This window comes from Phacochoerus africanus, chromosome 14, assembly GCF_016906955.1.
Source record: "Phacochoerus africanus isolate WHEZ1 chromosome 14, ROS_Pafr_v1, whole genome shotgun sequence".
NCBI lineage: Eukaryota > Metazoa > Chordata > Mammalia > Artiodactyla > Suidae > Phacochoerus > Phacochoerus africanus.
This window is the reverse complement of record NC_062557.1, coordinates 42838609-42855332: the sequence shown is the minus strand read 5'-3', so window position 1 is coordinate 42855332 and position 16724 is coordinate 42838609.

Below are 16724 nucleotides of genomic sequence, written 5' to 3'. Positions count from 1 at the left end.
CCACAGACGGAAACCTTTCACACATGGACTCTATAGAGTCTGTTTTCCCGACCAAACCATGGCTGAAACCCGCAGCCCCCCAGTCAAAGGACCCGTGCCCAGGAGAACTGGCGTGTCTAGCAAGCTGAGGCAGATCACAATGAAAGGCATAAAGAGAGGCTACTTCAGGTAGGGTGGTCAGAGGGGCCCTCTCGGAGGAGGTGGCCTTTGCGTTGAGACCAAAATGAGCCAAAGGAAACCACCGCGGGGAAGGGCAGGCGAACATTCCAGAGAGGAAAGAGCATGTCCAAAGGCCCTGGTGAGGGAATGAAGGTGGCATATGGTAGACATAGCAAGAGGCCTTCACTACTGAGCAAACAAGAGAAGGTCCACGGTACCTCCAAGCTACTCCTAGTGCCGGGTCTCCCGTGCTCATTCGAGAACCTGTTACGGTCTAGAGTCATCTTCCTGGGCTCTCTGTTGATGGGACTCTTGTCCATCTACCACCGTGACAATGTAAGTCCACGCGCAGGGGGCCTTGTCTTGGTCAACCCTCTGTCCCCAGCACCAAGCACAATACCTGTCCACTGGATGTTTAATGTTTGGTTCAAGGCATAATGGAAACTCCAAAGAGACAACATGAACTCTGCAGGGGCAGGGAGACGGACGGGAAGGTATTTCTTACGATCTGATAAAAGAGGACTAAAAGCCAGAGTTCCCGTCATAGCTCAGTGGTAACAAACCCTACTAGTATCCATGAGGATGTGGGTTCAAGCCTTGGCCTCACTCAGTGGGTTAACAATCCGGCGTTGCCATGAGCTGTGGTGTAGGTCTTAGACATGGCTCGGATCCCACACTGCTGCGGCTGTGGTGTAGGTCAGCTCTTACAGCTCCGAAGGGACGCCTCGCCTGGGAACCTCCATATGCCGCAGCTGCGGCCACACACACAAAGATTAAAAGCCACATAAAAGAACCTTTCTTTAGCTTTGCACTCCAGCTCTGTGGATCCCAGAACCATATTCGGTTTGGTTCAGTCCGATGCAGACTGGTGGGCATTAAGTGGGAAAAGAGTTTCAAGACATAAACATGGCTTTGCCTTCACACAACACAGTTCTCCTGTGAACAGAAACCAGCAAAGCTCCAAAATGAGAAATGCCCACTGGTGTGCGGGGAGAAAAGATTTGCTAGAGGAGACATTTGTATTTGGGTTGATACGGATCTGCATGGATGGCTGTTGATACACAGACATTTTTTAAAGCAGTGAACCGATTTGTCCACTTATGTTGCCATGGTAACACCCATCATCCGAGATGGGACCAAAAGATATAGTAACTGAAATTGGCTGCTTAGGTCTCATCCTCCCTCATGGTCCTTCCCTTCTTCTCTCTGCTCCTCCAACCATCGTTTCCTATGACAGGTGACAAGGGATAGTTGTCATATCTCCCATGACAGAACAAGTGGTTGATAAAGTGACATCTTTTTTTTTTTTCCTTTTTTGACCACCCCGAGCCACAGCTGCAACCTATGCTGCAGCTGCAACAACCCCAGATCCTTTAACCCACTGTGCCAGGCCAGGGATCAAATCTGCACCCTGGAGCTGCAGAGACGCTGCTGATTCTGTTGCACCACAGCGGGAACTCCAAAGTGACCTCTTTAAAACACAGATCTGATCACATCAGTCTCCTGCTCTGAACCACTCAAGGCCTCCTCTGCTTTCCAAATAAAATAAAATCCCAACTGGGAGTTCCCGTTGTGGCTCGGCAGGTTACAAACCTGACTAGTACCCATGAGGTTCAATCCCTGGCCCTGCTCAGCGGATTCTCCCTCCCAGGACCCAATGTTTTCCTTTCCAGCCCAGCCTGCAGCGTATGATTACACGGGTTTTCATTCACCATCTGCCTCTCCCACTTACCTATAAACGCTGTCATGGCAAAGCCTATTTGTTAACTCTAATCATCCATTGCCTAGCACAGTGGCTGGCATGTGGTACGTACTCAGTAAATACCTGGCATGGGAGTTCCCATTGTGGCGCAGCGGAAACGCATCCGACTAGGAACCGTGAGGTTTCGGGTTTGATCCCTGGCCTTGCTTAGTGAGTTAAGGATCCAGCGGTTGCCATGAGCTGTGGTGTATGTCACAGTCATGGCACTGATCTGGTGTTGCTGTGGCTGGCAGCAATAGCTCTGATTAGACCTCTAGCCTGGGAACCTCCATATGCTGCGGACGCGGCCCTAAAAAGACAAAAAATAAATAAATAAATAAATAAATACCTGGCACGGTGTTAATTGGCACCACCTCCATTCTAAGGGAAGGAAGGGAATTGAGGAGCAGCTTCCACCCCTGAATCCGAGGGGGAGGGAGGGAAGAGTTCAAGGGGGAAGAGCCAAGGATTTTTGGGGAGCCCCAGCTCAGGCCATGCTGAGGAGATCAACGAAGATTCCCAGCACATGGTCCCTGTCCCGGGAGAGGTTGCGGCTGTCACACCTTGGGACAGACCCGTCCAAGGTGGTCTTCCTCCCGCCGTCTCTAGGAGTGGGGAACGGCGGCCTCTCGTCCGAAGCAAGGCAGGAGACGCTCTCCCAGGTTAAAATCACTGCAGTCATTCCCCAGAGCGTTTTCATCTTAATTATAACCATAACTAGCTTTTATCAGCATAAATTGCACTGAGAGCACTTTACAAGAACCACCTCATTTAATGCTCACAACAGTCCTGGGAAGTTGGGGTTACTATGAACCCCATTTTTCAGATGAGGAGGCTAAGTCTCAGAAGGGTTAAGAAAATCCCTCAAAGTCATACAGCAACTGAATTTGGAAAGGTGAAGCTCTTAACCACAGAGGCAGCTTCTTCTTAAACATAAGCTATTTCTCCTCCCACCCAGCCGCCTGCCTCCCTGTCTGGCAGAGAAAAGCCTGAAGTCCCATTAGTTTGGCACAAAGGGACGTTCCCCGCTGTGGCTCAGCAGGTTAAGAACCCAAAATAGGGAGTTCCCGTCGTGGCGCAGTGATTAACGAATCCGACTAGGAACCATGAGGTTGCGGGTTCGGTCCCTGCCCTTGCTCAGTGGGTTAACGATCCGGCGTTGCCGTGAGCTGTGGTGTAGGTTGCAGACGCGGCTCGGATCTCGGCTGTGGCTCTGGCGTAGGCCGGTGGCTACAGCTCTGATTCAACCCCTAGCCTGGGAACCTCCATATGCCGTGGGAGCGGCCCAAGAAATAGCAACAACAACAACAACAACAACAACAAAAGAACCCAATATAGTGTCCATGAGGATGTGGGTTTGATCCCTATCCTGGCTCAGTGCATTCGGGATCGGGCAGTGCCACAAGCTACATTGTTAAGTCACAGATGCAGCTCAGATCCTGTGTGGCCATGGCTGTGGTGTAGGCCTCAGCGGCAGCTCCCATTCAACCCCTAGCCTGGGAATACCCATATGCCACAGGTGCGGCCTGAAAAAGAAAAAGAGAAACAAGAACTAAGCACAAGGGTTAGTTGGGGGCAGAACACAAATGAGGAGGCTGGGTGTCTGACCTCAGGGGAGGTTTGTAATTCTGTGGGAAAGGATTTGGATGAATTAGGATGACTAAAAGAATATTAAGCAAACTATGCAAGAAATTTTTTAAAAGAAGGCTCAAAGCAGTAGGTATTAATGGTAGCTGCCACAGAAGACATATCTTAAAATCTCAGTGGCTTAACACAGAAAGGTTTACGTCTCATCCATGTCACAGGCTGATGCTGGTTGGCGGCTCTCCTCCAAGTGGTGACTCAGGAACCCAGCCCCATTCCATCTTGCTGCTCCACCATTCCGGTCCCTTCACTCCGGTCGCCTGGAGGGGACAGTCAGAGCGTGGAGAAGGCCTTGGACAGAAACGACTGTATCCCTCCCATCCGCGTTTTCATTGGCCAGAACTTAGTCATGTGGGCCCACCTGAACCGCAAGAGAGGCTGAGAAATGTAATCTCCTGTGTTCCCGGGAATAGAAAACGGGGTTTCTACTATGTTGTACAAGAAATAAAATGTAATCATGGCACCTCATGTGACTCAGCCATGGACAATATTTACATTGTCTCAATAAGGCAAACATTGAATATTGGTTCAACCAAAAAATCGTAATATATTATTATGAGGATGAAGACAGCAGAAGTGAATGCAGGAGCAGTTATCAGCTTAGACAAAGAAAGCAAAATCTCTTTTAACAGGGGGTCAGTAGATAATGTAGAAAAAAATTTTAATCAAGAATATACTGGAGTTCCTGGAATTCCCACTGTGGCTCAGTGGATAATGAATCCAACTAGGAACCATGAGGTTGCGGGTTCGATCCCTGGCCTTGTTCAGTGGGTTAAGGATCCAGTGTTACCATGAGCGGTGGTGTAGGTCGCAGACATGGCTCGGATCCTACGTTGCTGTGGCTCTGGCGTAGGTTGGTGGCTACAGTTCCAATTAGACCCCTAGCCTGGGAACCTTCCATATGCCGTGGGAGCGGCCCTAGAAAGGCAAAAAGACAAATGAAAAAAAAAAAATAATATACTGGAGTTCCCATTGTGGCTCAGCAGTCAACGAACCCGACTAGCATCCAGGAGGATGCTGGTTCCATCCTGGCCTTGCTCATTGGGTTAAGGATCTGGTGTTGCTGTGGCTGTGGTGTAGGCCGGCAACTACAGCTCCAATTCAACCCCTAGGCTGAGAACCTCCATGTGCCGTGGGTGCGGCCCTAAAAAGACCAGAAAAAAATTAATTTGTAAAAGAAAGAAAACAAAGAAAGGTAAAGTTATTGCCTTCCGAGGGAGCAGAGAGCAAGGCCAAACCCCAGATATGACACAGGAAGCAGAAACCCAGCGGCACAGGGCCTAGCAGAAGGCACACAGCTTCTGACTCCCACCACACCTTGGAGAGGCATGTCTGGCCTGTGCGCAGCTGGCACAGCTTAGATGACGCTCCAGGACAGGGACCCCGCAGTGGTTAAACGGGCTGGGTTAGGCAGTGGAAACACCCCTCTCCCCCAATCTCAGTGGCATCACCTAACGCACATTTCTTTCTCACCCACGTTCCTGACCCATGACAGGAGTGGCAGGGCCCGGCCCCATTCAGGCTCCAGGAGACCAGGCAGAAGGCGGCTGCTCTACCCTGAAACAGCATCACAGGTAACACCATCTCCTCCGCTGCCAGTAGCTGGGAAGAGACAGCAGGAGGAGGTGCACCTGTCCTTGGATACTTCAGCCCAGAAGGGGCCCGTGTCTCTTCCTCTCACAGCCCATTGGCCAGGACAGCATGGCCCCGCCCAACTGGGCAGCCTTCTGAGGGCCCAGTGTGTACACTGGTAGCCACTGCCCAGATCCTGATCTCTTGTCACTGGGGAAATTTTAGAGGAGTTGAGAGGAGGCAGGAACGGCCCGATGGAGTCAGAAGGCTCGAGGCTTTGCCATCAGACTTACAGTCTGCTACCAGGGTCAAGCCATTGACACCCCATCAGTCCCTCCACCACGCCTGAGTGTGTAATCTGCCATCTGAACCCGCTGTTGTGCACTGGGCTCATTATTTGGAAGAATTAGGGAAATGGAGGAAGAACATCCAGTCCATTCCTCTGCCTCTCAGTAGGACTTCATCAAACCAAGCATAAAGAACACAAAGCAACAGGAGTTCCCTGGTGGCTCAGTAGATTAAGAACCTGACACTGCAGCTGCTATGGCTTGGGTTGTGGCTTGGGTTGAATCCTGGCTGGGAAGCTTCCACGTGCCTCAAGTGAGGCCAAAAAAAAAAAAAAAAAAGCATAAATCAATGGACAAATGAAAATGAGACATGATTTTAAGCCACAAGCAGAACTCCCTCTCAAGACCCACCAGGTCCTTCCAAGTCCAACCTTCCTTTCAAGTCTTTCAGAGATGACCTGAGACCCACGTGACCCAATCACCTTATTAGCCAGCACCCTCCTCCCAGCTTTGCGCTGCTCCAGAAGTCAACCCTGGCCGAGATACACAGTCTCCACTGTCCGGTTTGGGAGCTTTAATCTAGATACTTCTCCGTGTTTGGCGTATGCAAAGGCTCTTGTTCCCAAACTGGCCCAAGGCTTCTAAGACAAGGAAGCTTTCAATCCTGGTTTGTTTCCATCCACGTAAAGATCATCCCTAGAGCCATGTTGAGCGTCTAGAGAAGTGGTAGCAATAATAATGATAAAAATAACAATAGCCGGCATTTCTTGAGTGTGCTTGGCATGCAAGGATTTCCTCATTTTACCTCCTTGGGTCCTCCCAACAGACCTGAAAGGCAGGAATTTTTATCGCCTACATTTGTCCAAGGATGAAAGAGATGTAGGAATCCCCCCAGGTACACACAACTAGTAAGTGCGGGAGCCGTGAATGTGAGCCCCTAACAGTCTGGTGCCAGAGCCCAGGGTCTGGAGTTTTACAAAATTTAAGTTGCATTTTTTTGTGGGGTTTTTTTTTTGTTTGTTTCTGTCTTTTTATCTTTTCTAGAGCCCCACCTGCAGGATATAGAGGTTCCCAAGCTTGGGGTTGAATCAGAGCTGCAGCTGCCGGCCTACCCCACAGCCACAGCAACACAGGATCCAAGCCACATCTGTGAACCACACCACAGCTCACCTCAACGCCGGATCCCCAACCCACTGAGCAAGGCCAGGGATCGAACCCGCAACCTCATGGTTCCTCGTCAGATTCGTTAATGACTGAGTCACGACAGGAACTTCCAAAATTTAAGGTTAAATTCTGGCTCTGCCACTTCACACACATAACAATAAAAAAAAATTTTTTTAATTTAAAAAATTCTTATCTTTGAACCTCAGTATCTCTCAAAAAAAAAAAAAAGCCTCAGTTTCTCCTAAAATGGGAGTGTTAATATCTGCTCCTCTAGAGATGGTTGAAGATTACACACCTTGTAAATTTCTCAGCGCAAGACTGGCACGTGAAGGACAGCCGGGCGAACCCTTTGGAGATGTGTTCTAGCCAAAGCAGCTCTAGACAGGAGTGCTAATCTCCCTTTAGAGAGACCCCACTGCCACCGCCACCACCACCACCCCCACCGCTACCCCCACCATGTTCTTCATCCATAAAATAGAGATTGATGGCCTTGCAATTACACACAATACAGAGGCCCAGAGTAAATGCGGGAATGTTTTTCCCTCCTTCTCCCTCTGACTGTTGGGCATTTGGGTCATTTCCAGTTTCTCACTGTTATAAACACTAAGCCTCGTACATTTTGCCCAGGCCTGTGCCTGGCTCTGCCTCTGGCACTTCTCCCCTAACCTTCTGAGTCAGACCTTTGAAGGTGCTTACGTTGAGGCTGGCCAAGAAGCATTTCCTGGCATAGCTCTCGCCCTGGGATTGGGAAGAGCAGAGAAGGCACAGCTGTCTGATACCCAGCACTGGCGGGGGCCCAGGCAGCCTGCGTCTGTGGAAACTCACACTCCACAGGAACCTGCCTGATAAACATGGGTCCAGGCAAAATTCATTTTTATTCACCTGTATCCACTTTACTATTAGTCATGGCTCAGCTTTCACACCCATGTCCATCATTCATCTTGGTGGACACCAGCCATCACCCTTCCAGAACTGTAGGCCAGAGCAACAAGCTCAACACCTCTGGATACCCAAGGACATCTGTCACATCAATTTTATGGCTTTTAACTCATTCAAATACTTAAAAAGAACCAGAGACCCCTAGGACCAAAGAGTCAAGCTAAATGTTGAGCCCCCAACGAGAAAGAACCAAGCCTATTCTCTGAACCCTGACATGAAAATCCAAAGAAAACATTTTCCTAAACCATGCGTTGAAGCCAAATTTTCCCAGGAAATACCCAATGAACTATTTTGACCTAAATCGTGGGATGAGCTTCAGTTTCCCTATCTGGAAAATAAGGTTAAAAATTACTCTTAGTCCACTCGGGCTGCTCTCACAAAAATCCCATAGACTGGGTGCCTTAAACAACAGAAATATATTTCTCTCACTTCCAGAGGCTGGGAAGTCTAAGATCAACACACTGGGAGATTTGGTGTCAAATCCTACATGCTATTCAAGGCCCGGTTCAAATGCTACTTCCTCCAGGAAATCTTCCATATTAATTAGATAACTCTCAACAATCCCTAAGTCAGTGGCATCGTAATAGAAAAGTTCACTTTTCCCCCAAGTAACAGACCAAGGTAGGCGTTCCTGGTTGGCAGGTACCCTTCCTCCACGGCATGATTTCAGGAACCCAGGCTCCTGCTGTCTGGAGGTTCTGCCACAGCATCCTCATCTTTCAGCCAAGAGGGGAGCAAGGAGACAAGCCACGCTCATCCTTAAAAGCTCCAGGCTGGGAGCTCCTGCTGTGGTGCCAGGGGTTACCAGAGGGGTGGGAGGGATACATCAGGAGGTTGAGATCAACAGAGACACACGACTATATATAAAAGAGACAGGTGACAAGGACCTGCTGTAGAGCACAGGGTAATCTACCCAAATACCGTCTAATAACCTATGTGGGAAAAGACTCTGAAAAGGAACAGACAGAAGTGCGTGCATAACTGATTGACTTTGCTATACACCTGAAACTAACACAACTTTCTGGATCAACTATGCTCCAACGAGATTTTTTTTTCTTTTTGTCTTTTTAGGGCTGTACCCACGGCATATGGAGGCTCCCAGGCTTGGGGTCCAATTGGAGCTACAGCCTACACTACAGCCACAGCAACACCAGATTTGAGCCATGTCTGCAACCTACACCACAGCTCATGGCAACGCCAGATCCTTAACCCACTGAGCAAAGCCAGGGATCAACCCTGTGTCCTCTTGGATACTAGTCAGATTCATTTCTGCTGAGCTAGGACAGGAACTCCTCCAGCAAGATTTATTTAAAAAAAAAAAAAATCTGACTGCAGTGGCTTGCGTCACGGCAGAGGCATGGGTTCGATCCCTGGCCTGGCACAGTGGGTCAAAGGATCCAGCGTTGCCGCAGCTACAGCTTAGATTCAATGCCTGGCCTGGGAACTTCCATGTGCTGTGGGTGGGGCCATTTAAAAAAGAAAAAAAAAAAAAAAAAGCTCCAGACTGGAAGCGCTTCATGTTTCTTCGGCAAGAGCAACAGTATAGCCACTTTGCGCTGCAATGAGGAAATGTCATCCCTGGGTGTTGCCCTGTGGAATGGGGAGCACGTGTTTCTCAGGGACAGCGAGCCATCTCTGCCATTCCTAACCTGAACCACCCTGCCCAACCCCACTCTCCATCCCAGGCATCCCCTGCTTCCTGGGCCCTGCTGTGTTTCCTTTGCTCTTAGGCAGTGGCACACACCTGAACCAGCACTGCATGACGGCTGGCTCTGTACACGCATGTCTGTCTGCCCTGAGGACAGGACCACACCTTCCATCCTCACGGGGCTTAGCACAGTGCCTGGCACACGTCAGGCACAGGATTGGCACGTGTTATGTCAAATTACTCTGTTTTCTTTCTACATTCCTGGTTATTTCTGCCTAGGGGACCAGTACAAACTATCTATTTAACCACTATCTAACTACCTAACTGTTTATCTACCCTAACTATCAGGGTCTGATCCCCGCCTGCCTTGGACAGGGCTGGAGGCACCAGTTCGAGTTGCTTTACTCTACAGCTCTCAAGGAAGCAGGATGGAACTTTTCCGTTGTTTCCATTTTTCAGTTAAAGGCTAAAAGTGGAAAACGACAGATAACATGTAGTCCCCACATGTTCAGGAACAATGCTTTTCTCCAAAGAGGACATACAGAGGGCCAACAGGCATATGAGAAGATGCCCAACATAGTTAGCCTTCCAAGAATGGCAAATGAAAACCGCAATGAGATATCACCTCGTACCTGTCAGAATGGCTATCATCAAAAAGACCACAAATAACAAACGTTGGTGAGGATGTGGAGAAAAAAAGAACCCTCCTACACTGTCGGTGGGGATGTAAATTGGTGCAGCCACTGAGGAAAAAACCGTATGGAGGTTTCTCAAAAAACTGAAAAGAGAACTATCGTATGACCCAGCAATTCCACTCTGTGCATATATCCAAAAAATAACCCACTAATGTAAAAGCTACATGGACCCCAATGTTTATAGCAGCCCTGTTTACAACAGCCAAGCCGTAGGAACAACCTAAATGTCCATCGACAGGTAAATGGATCAAGAGGTGGCATACAAATTGATGACTGTAGCTGTCCCTTAATAGGCACTTCAGTGATAGTGCTAAGTGCAAGGGGGGGAGAATAAAAGGTAAAATAAAACACGTTTATTTTCTATAAAAGGAGGAGGGGGAGGGGAGGAAGGAAGAAGAGGAGGAGAAGTGATATATATACACAATAGAATACCGTGCAGTTCTAAAAAAAAATGACATTTTGCCATTTACCGTAACATGGGTGGACTTAAAGGGCATTATGCTAAGTGAAATAAATCACAGAAAGACAATTGCTGTATGATATCACTTATACGTGGAATCTATCAAACTAAAAAGAAACAGAATCACAGATCCAGAGAACAAACTAGTGGTACCAGTGGGGAGAGGGAAGGGGTAAGAGTCAAGATAGGGGTAGGTGATTAAGAGGTTAAAACTACCAGGCATAAAATAAATCAGCTCAAGAATATATTGGAATTCCTGTCATGGCACAGTGGAAACGAATCCAACTAGTATCCATGAGGACACAGGTTCGATCCCTGGCCTCGCTCAGTGGGTCAGGGATACAGCATTGCCGTGAACTGTGGTATAGATCGTAGACATGGCTCAGATCCCAAGTTGTTGTGGCTGTGGTGTAGGCCAGCAGCTACATCTCCAGTTTGACCCCTAGCCTGGGAAGCTCCATATCTCCACATGCCTCAGGTGAAGCCCTAAAAAGCAAAAAAAAAAAATATATATATATATATATATATAAAATATATATATATATAATATAGCACAGGGAATATAGCCAATATTTTACAATAATATAAATGGAGTATAACCTTTAAAATTGTGAATCATTATCTCGTACACCGAAGCTTATATAATATTGTACATCATCCATACCTCAATATAAAAAGCAAGAAAGAACAATGCAGAATATATTCATCCAAAATTCACTAAAAGGTAGCAAAAGCAATGGAGGAGCCATCACCCTCGTCATTAGTCTAGGCTGAAGACCAGAAATGCGCAGGTGTTCACTGAAATAAGGGGAATTATAGGACTACAAGTGCAGAGGGGATGGGACAGGTACCTCCCATCAAGCGTAAGGTTAGATCAGGCTGTTTAGTATCTGAAAATGAATCATGCGGGGGAGTTCCCGACGTGGCGCAGTGGAAACGAATCCAACTAGGAACCATGAGGTTTCGGGTTTGATCCCTGACCTTGCTCAGGGGGTTAAGGATCCAGCGTTACCATGAGCTGTGGTGTAGGTCACAGATACAGCTCGGATGTGGCGTTGCTGTGGCTCTGGTGTAGGCTGGCAGCTGTAGCTCCAATGTGACCCTTAACCTGGGAACCTCCATATGCCACGGGTGCGGCCCTAAAAAGCAAAAAAAAGAAAAGAAAAGAAAAGAAAATGAAAGTGAATCATGACGATCAAAATTAGAGACCGAGGTTAAACTGAAAATAGAAAACAGTGACTATTAGGCGCATGCCAAAAAAAAGCACATCGAAATCAAGGTCATAATCTCTAACAAGCTGGGGATTCCCATCGTGGCTCGGTGGAAACGAATCTGACTAGTATCCATGAGGATGTGGGTTTAATCCCTGGCCCTGCTCAGTGGGTTAAGGATCCAGCGTGGCCGCAAGCTGTGGTGTAGTTTACAGACGTGGCTCAGATCTGCTGTGGCTGTGGCGTAGGCCAGAAGCTGTAGCTCTGATTCAACCCCTAGCCTGGGAACTTCCCTACACCTCAGGTATGGCCCTAAAAAGCAAAATATAAAATAAAACATAAGTTCTTCCTATTTCAAAATAAATAAATAATATCTAACAAGTTGGGTTTAGGATAAAACAAACAAACAAATGAAATAAAGAAGGGTATTTTATAATGATAAAGGGTGTGATCACAAAAAGGTATTTTATACATGTTTGTTTATTTAGTTAGTTATTTTCTTTTGTCTTTTTAGGGCCGCACCTGCAGCATATGGAGGTTCCCAGGCTAGGGGTCAAATCAGAGCTACAGCTGACAGCCTACACCACAGCCACAGCAATGTCAGATCTGAGCCCTGTCTGCGACCTACACCACAGCTCACAGCAATGCCGAATCCTTAACCCATTGAGCAAGGCCAGGGATTGAACCCCCAACCTCATGGTTCCTAGTCGGGTTCATTAACCACTGAGCCATGATGGGAACTCTTATACACTATTTATACATGAAATATTTGGTATTTATACACTAAATAACAAAGCATCATGAATACAAATCAAAAACTCATCAAAACACAAGGAAAAATATAGAAATGCCTTTTTGGTGTAATTTAGCTGCCCTCTCTCAGTCCATGATGGAACAAATGGATAAAAGGTAAGAATTTAGCAACATAGCTAATAAAGTTCATCAATACTCTAAAAATCAAGCATGTCTTTTTAAAATTCAAATCACAAAAGTTGACCGCATATTGGGCCTCGAATTCTCCCGTTTTAAATCTCAAAACGTAGAAATAGAAATGAAAATATTCTGCAGTCACAATAATAATAAAGCACAGAAAACAAACGGATCTTGTCCAACCAAAATTTTTAAACTCTTTCTTAAATAATTCTTAGATAAAAATAAAACTGGGAGTTCCCGTCGTGGCGCAGTGGTTAACGAATCCGATAGGAACCATGAGGTTGTGGGTTCAATCCCTGCCCTTGCTCAGCGGGTTAAGGATCCGGCGTTGCCGTGAGCTGTGGTGTAGGTTGCAGACACGGCTCGGATCCCGCGTTGCTGTGGCTCTGGCGTAGGCCGGTAGCTACAGCTCCGATTCAACCCCTAGCCTGGGAACCTCCATATGCCGGGGGAGCGGCCCAAGAAATAGAAAAAGACAAAAAAAAAGGAAAAAAAATAAATAAATAAAACTGAAGGTCTTTTACTTCCAGTCAAGGTGGCCTAATCAAGACTGGATTTGCCTCTTACCTGAAGCAACCAAAAAACAGACAAAAATAAAATAAAAGTTTTCAAGACACTGGACATCATTACCAAAGGACAGTGTTCCCTGAGTAGTTTTCAGGCTGCAGTGCAAGCAGGGGAACCCAGGGGAAGCCAGGCGGACTCCCTGAGTTGAGGAGACTGTGTTTCATGGGACAGAGGACCAGAGAGGAAAGACAACTGCAGAGATCTAAACAGCCCTTGACTCTGACAGCTTCCTTCCAGCCTCACTGGCCCCGCCAGAGCCCAGACCACTGTCGTCTTTCTCAAAGATTCCTCCAACACTCCTGCAACCTCATCACACCGCACAAATAAACACCTCTCACAGGCAAATCCTTGAGGAGCTCCCCATAGCCATCAGGACCAAGTACAGACTCCATGCCTCGGCTAATAAGGCCTCTTAGGATCCGGCCCCTGCCCATTTTTTCAGCTTCCCTCTCATCCCTCTCACACATCGCATTTCATACTCCAGCCAGAGTGAATATGCTGCAAATCCCTGGAAGCACCGTATTCACTCTTGCCTCTGGCTTTTCGTGCAGGAGGAAACTCCCTCAAGCTATGCGTCCATCTCTTCCCTCCCCCCCATGCCTGGCCAGTTCTTTCAGCTATCTCCTTAAGGCCATTTCCTCTGGGAAACTCTCCTTGATCTCAGAAGACTGCACTAGGTACCCCTCTTGGGGGCTCCCCTAGCTCCTGCTCCTAACACTGCATTAGAAATGTGTCCGTCCCCGTGAACTCCCTTGCAGAGCAGATACTGACTCACAGACTTTGAAAAACTTATGGTTTTCAAAGGGGACAGTTTGGGGGGTGGGGGGGTGGTGTGTGCTGGGGGTGTGGGATGGAAATCTTATAAAATTGGATTGTGATGATCATTGTACAACTAGAAATGTAATAAATTCCTTGAGTCATAAAAAATAAAATTAAATTAAAATTTAAAAAAAGAAATATGTCTGTCCATCTTCCCCACGAGGCCATGAGCACCCCCAGAACATGACCTTGATCTTAGCCACTGCTGGCTTCCCAGGGACCCAGCCCAAAGAAGGCACTCAATAAATACTTGTCAAATTATCAACTGCATGAATAAATGAATGACAATCACCCAGCTATGTTACAGCAGTCAGCACATCATCTGTCTGCCTCCAAAGCCCCCATCCTTTCTCTGGAACACTTGGGAGGGGCTGGAGCAAAGTTCATGAACTGACTGCCTTTGGAAGACCTTCAAGGCTATGCTAATTTTCTTTTTTTTTTTTTTTTAATTTCTAGGTGGCCTCCACCTCTATCCCCTTAACGCATTGTATTCAACCTTGGCTGCGTTTTGAAATCACCCAGGGAGATTTAAAAATTACTGATGCCCGAGTCTCGCTCCCAGAGGTTCTTATTTGATGGTGCGGAGTGTAGCCTGGGATTCTCTTGGGATTCTAACATCTGTCCAGATTGATGACTACTCTCAAGTTATGCAACCTTTTCATTTTTTTTTTCTTTTCTCTTTTTAAGCCTCCACCTGCAGCATATGGAGGTTCCCAGGTTAAGGGTCAAATCAGAGCTGCAACTGCCAACCTACACCACAGCCACAGCAACATGGGATCCAAGCTGCCTCTGCGACCTACGCCACAGCTTGTGACAACACCAGATCCTTAACCCACTGAGCAAAGCCAGGGATCGAACCCACGTCCTCACGGATCCTAGTCAGGTTCTTAACCCACTGAGCCACAACAGGAACTCCTATGCAAGGTTTTTAGCAAGACCCAGGGCAAACGCCACCTCTTTGGAGAAGGCTTCCCATGCCAACACCCCCCAACACACACCCCAAACTAATCACTCACTCACTTCTCAGTTCTTTCATTTTTTCATATCTCCAAAGCAGGACTTCATCACACTTTACCTCCAGCCCCCAGCACAGGGCCCAGCACTTAGAAGGGGCTTGACAGGATCGCTGAATGCACACACAGACACACACAGACACACACACACACACACACACACGGACAAGCAGACTCCTAAGCCGGACACTCAGCCTGAGGTTCCAAATCCCAGACAGAGGCGGAACATTAGCAGAAGTAGGCGACGGCCCTGGAGAATGATGGTCCCTCTAAACCAACTGGAAGGACGCTGCACTCAAGAGGAAGATCAGCCCGACACAAGGTAATTGTTGTTCCCCCAGAAATTATGGTAACAAAGCCAAAGAGATGCATAATCATTAAAAGCAAAGTTTGCTCCTTGGCAGTTTTACAGTTGGGCTGATGGATCAGCTATGAAAATACTGAATAAATAATGAAATGATGGCCCAGAGAGGGCCTCGGACAAGGAGGGCTCATGCAGCGGTTTTTAAAAGCAGAAACCCAGGTTTATTGAACCTGGCAGGTGTGCTAAATCTTGACTCAAAGAAAAAGGCTGTTCGTCGTGTAACACTGGAGGTTTACAACGGCTTCAGCACTTCTTGCCTTAACCGTCTGCACGCAGCCGTGTTCCAGGGGCCTCACCTCTGCTACCTGGGCAGGGAGTGCCCACTGTGGCTCAGTGGGTTATGAACCCGACTGGTGTCCATGAGGTTGCGTGTTCTATCCCCGGCCTCGTTCAGTGGGTTAAGCATCTGGCATTGCTACGAGCTGCAGGCATAGGTCACAGACGCGGCTCAGATCTGGCATTGTTGTGGCTGTGGTGTAGCCCAGCGGCTGCAGCACCCATTTGACCCCTAGCCTGGAAACCTCCATATGCTGCAGGTGCAGCCCTAAAAAGAGAACAGAAAAGAAAAAGAAACACCTGGGCAGGTTTTCTTTTAAAAAATAACCAGGCCCAGCCTCTCCACTCCCATCTCCACCTCCCAACTGAACCAAATCAGCTGGGTTCTGATTCAGTTTGTCTTGAGGAGGTTTGGGTATTGAGAGTTTAAACCACCCTCCTCCATGCGACTCTGGCGCACATTCCCACATGAGCAACACTGACCCACAAGAGGGGACCTGAGCGATGCCAAGAACCCCACCTGGGCTGACATACCTACTAGGTGCCAGAGAGCCGTAATCAGAGGTCCTCACAGCAGCTCTCCATCCAAAGTACATACCAGAATTATCTCAAGAGCTTTTCAGAAGAGGCTCTGCTGATTCCATTAAGCAGCCACCCCTGGCTAAGGCAGTACATCTCCCAATGTGTGTGAGCGTGAGATTCATCTGGGGCTTGTTAAACAAATCAGATTCTGCCCTGAAGATTCTCCATAAGGTCAGGGTGGCTTCCAGGATGAGCAATAGACAGAAAGAGACAGATAGATTTGTGATTTTTTAAATAATTTTTATTGGACAATAGTTGACTTACAATGTTGTTAGTTTCAGGTGTCCAGTAAAGTCAATGAGTGATACATACACATATATCCATTCTTGCTCAGATTCTTTTCCCATGTAGGTTATTACACAGTATTGAGTAGGTTACCCTGTGCTCTGCAGGAGGGCCTCCTTACCTATTATTGTATATGTACTAGTGGGTATATGTCAGTCCCAACCCCCTAATTTATCCCTCCCGCCCCACACTTCCCCTTTGGCAACCATGAATTTGGGTTCACAATCTTTGAGTCTGTTTCCGTTGTGCAAGTTCTTTTGCAATGCACCCCAATGTTCATTGCAGTGATATTCACAATAGCCAAGACATGGATGCAACCTAAATATCCAACAATGGATGAGTGGATAAAGAAGATGTGGTACCTA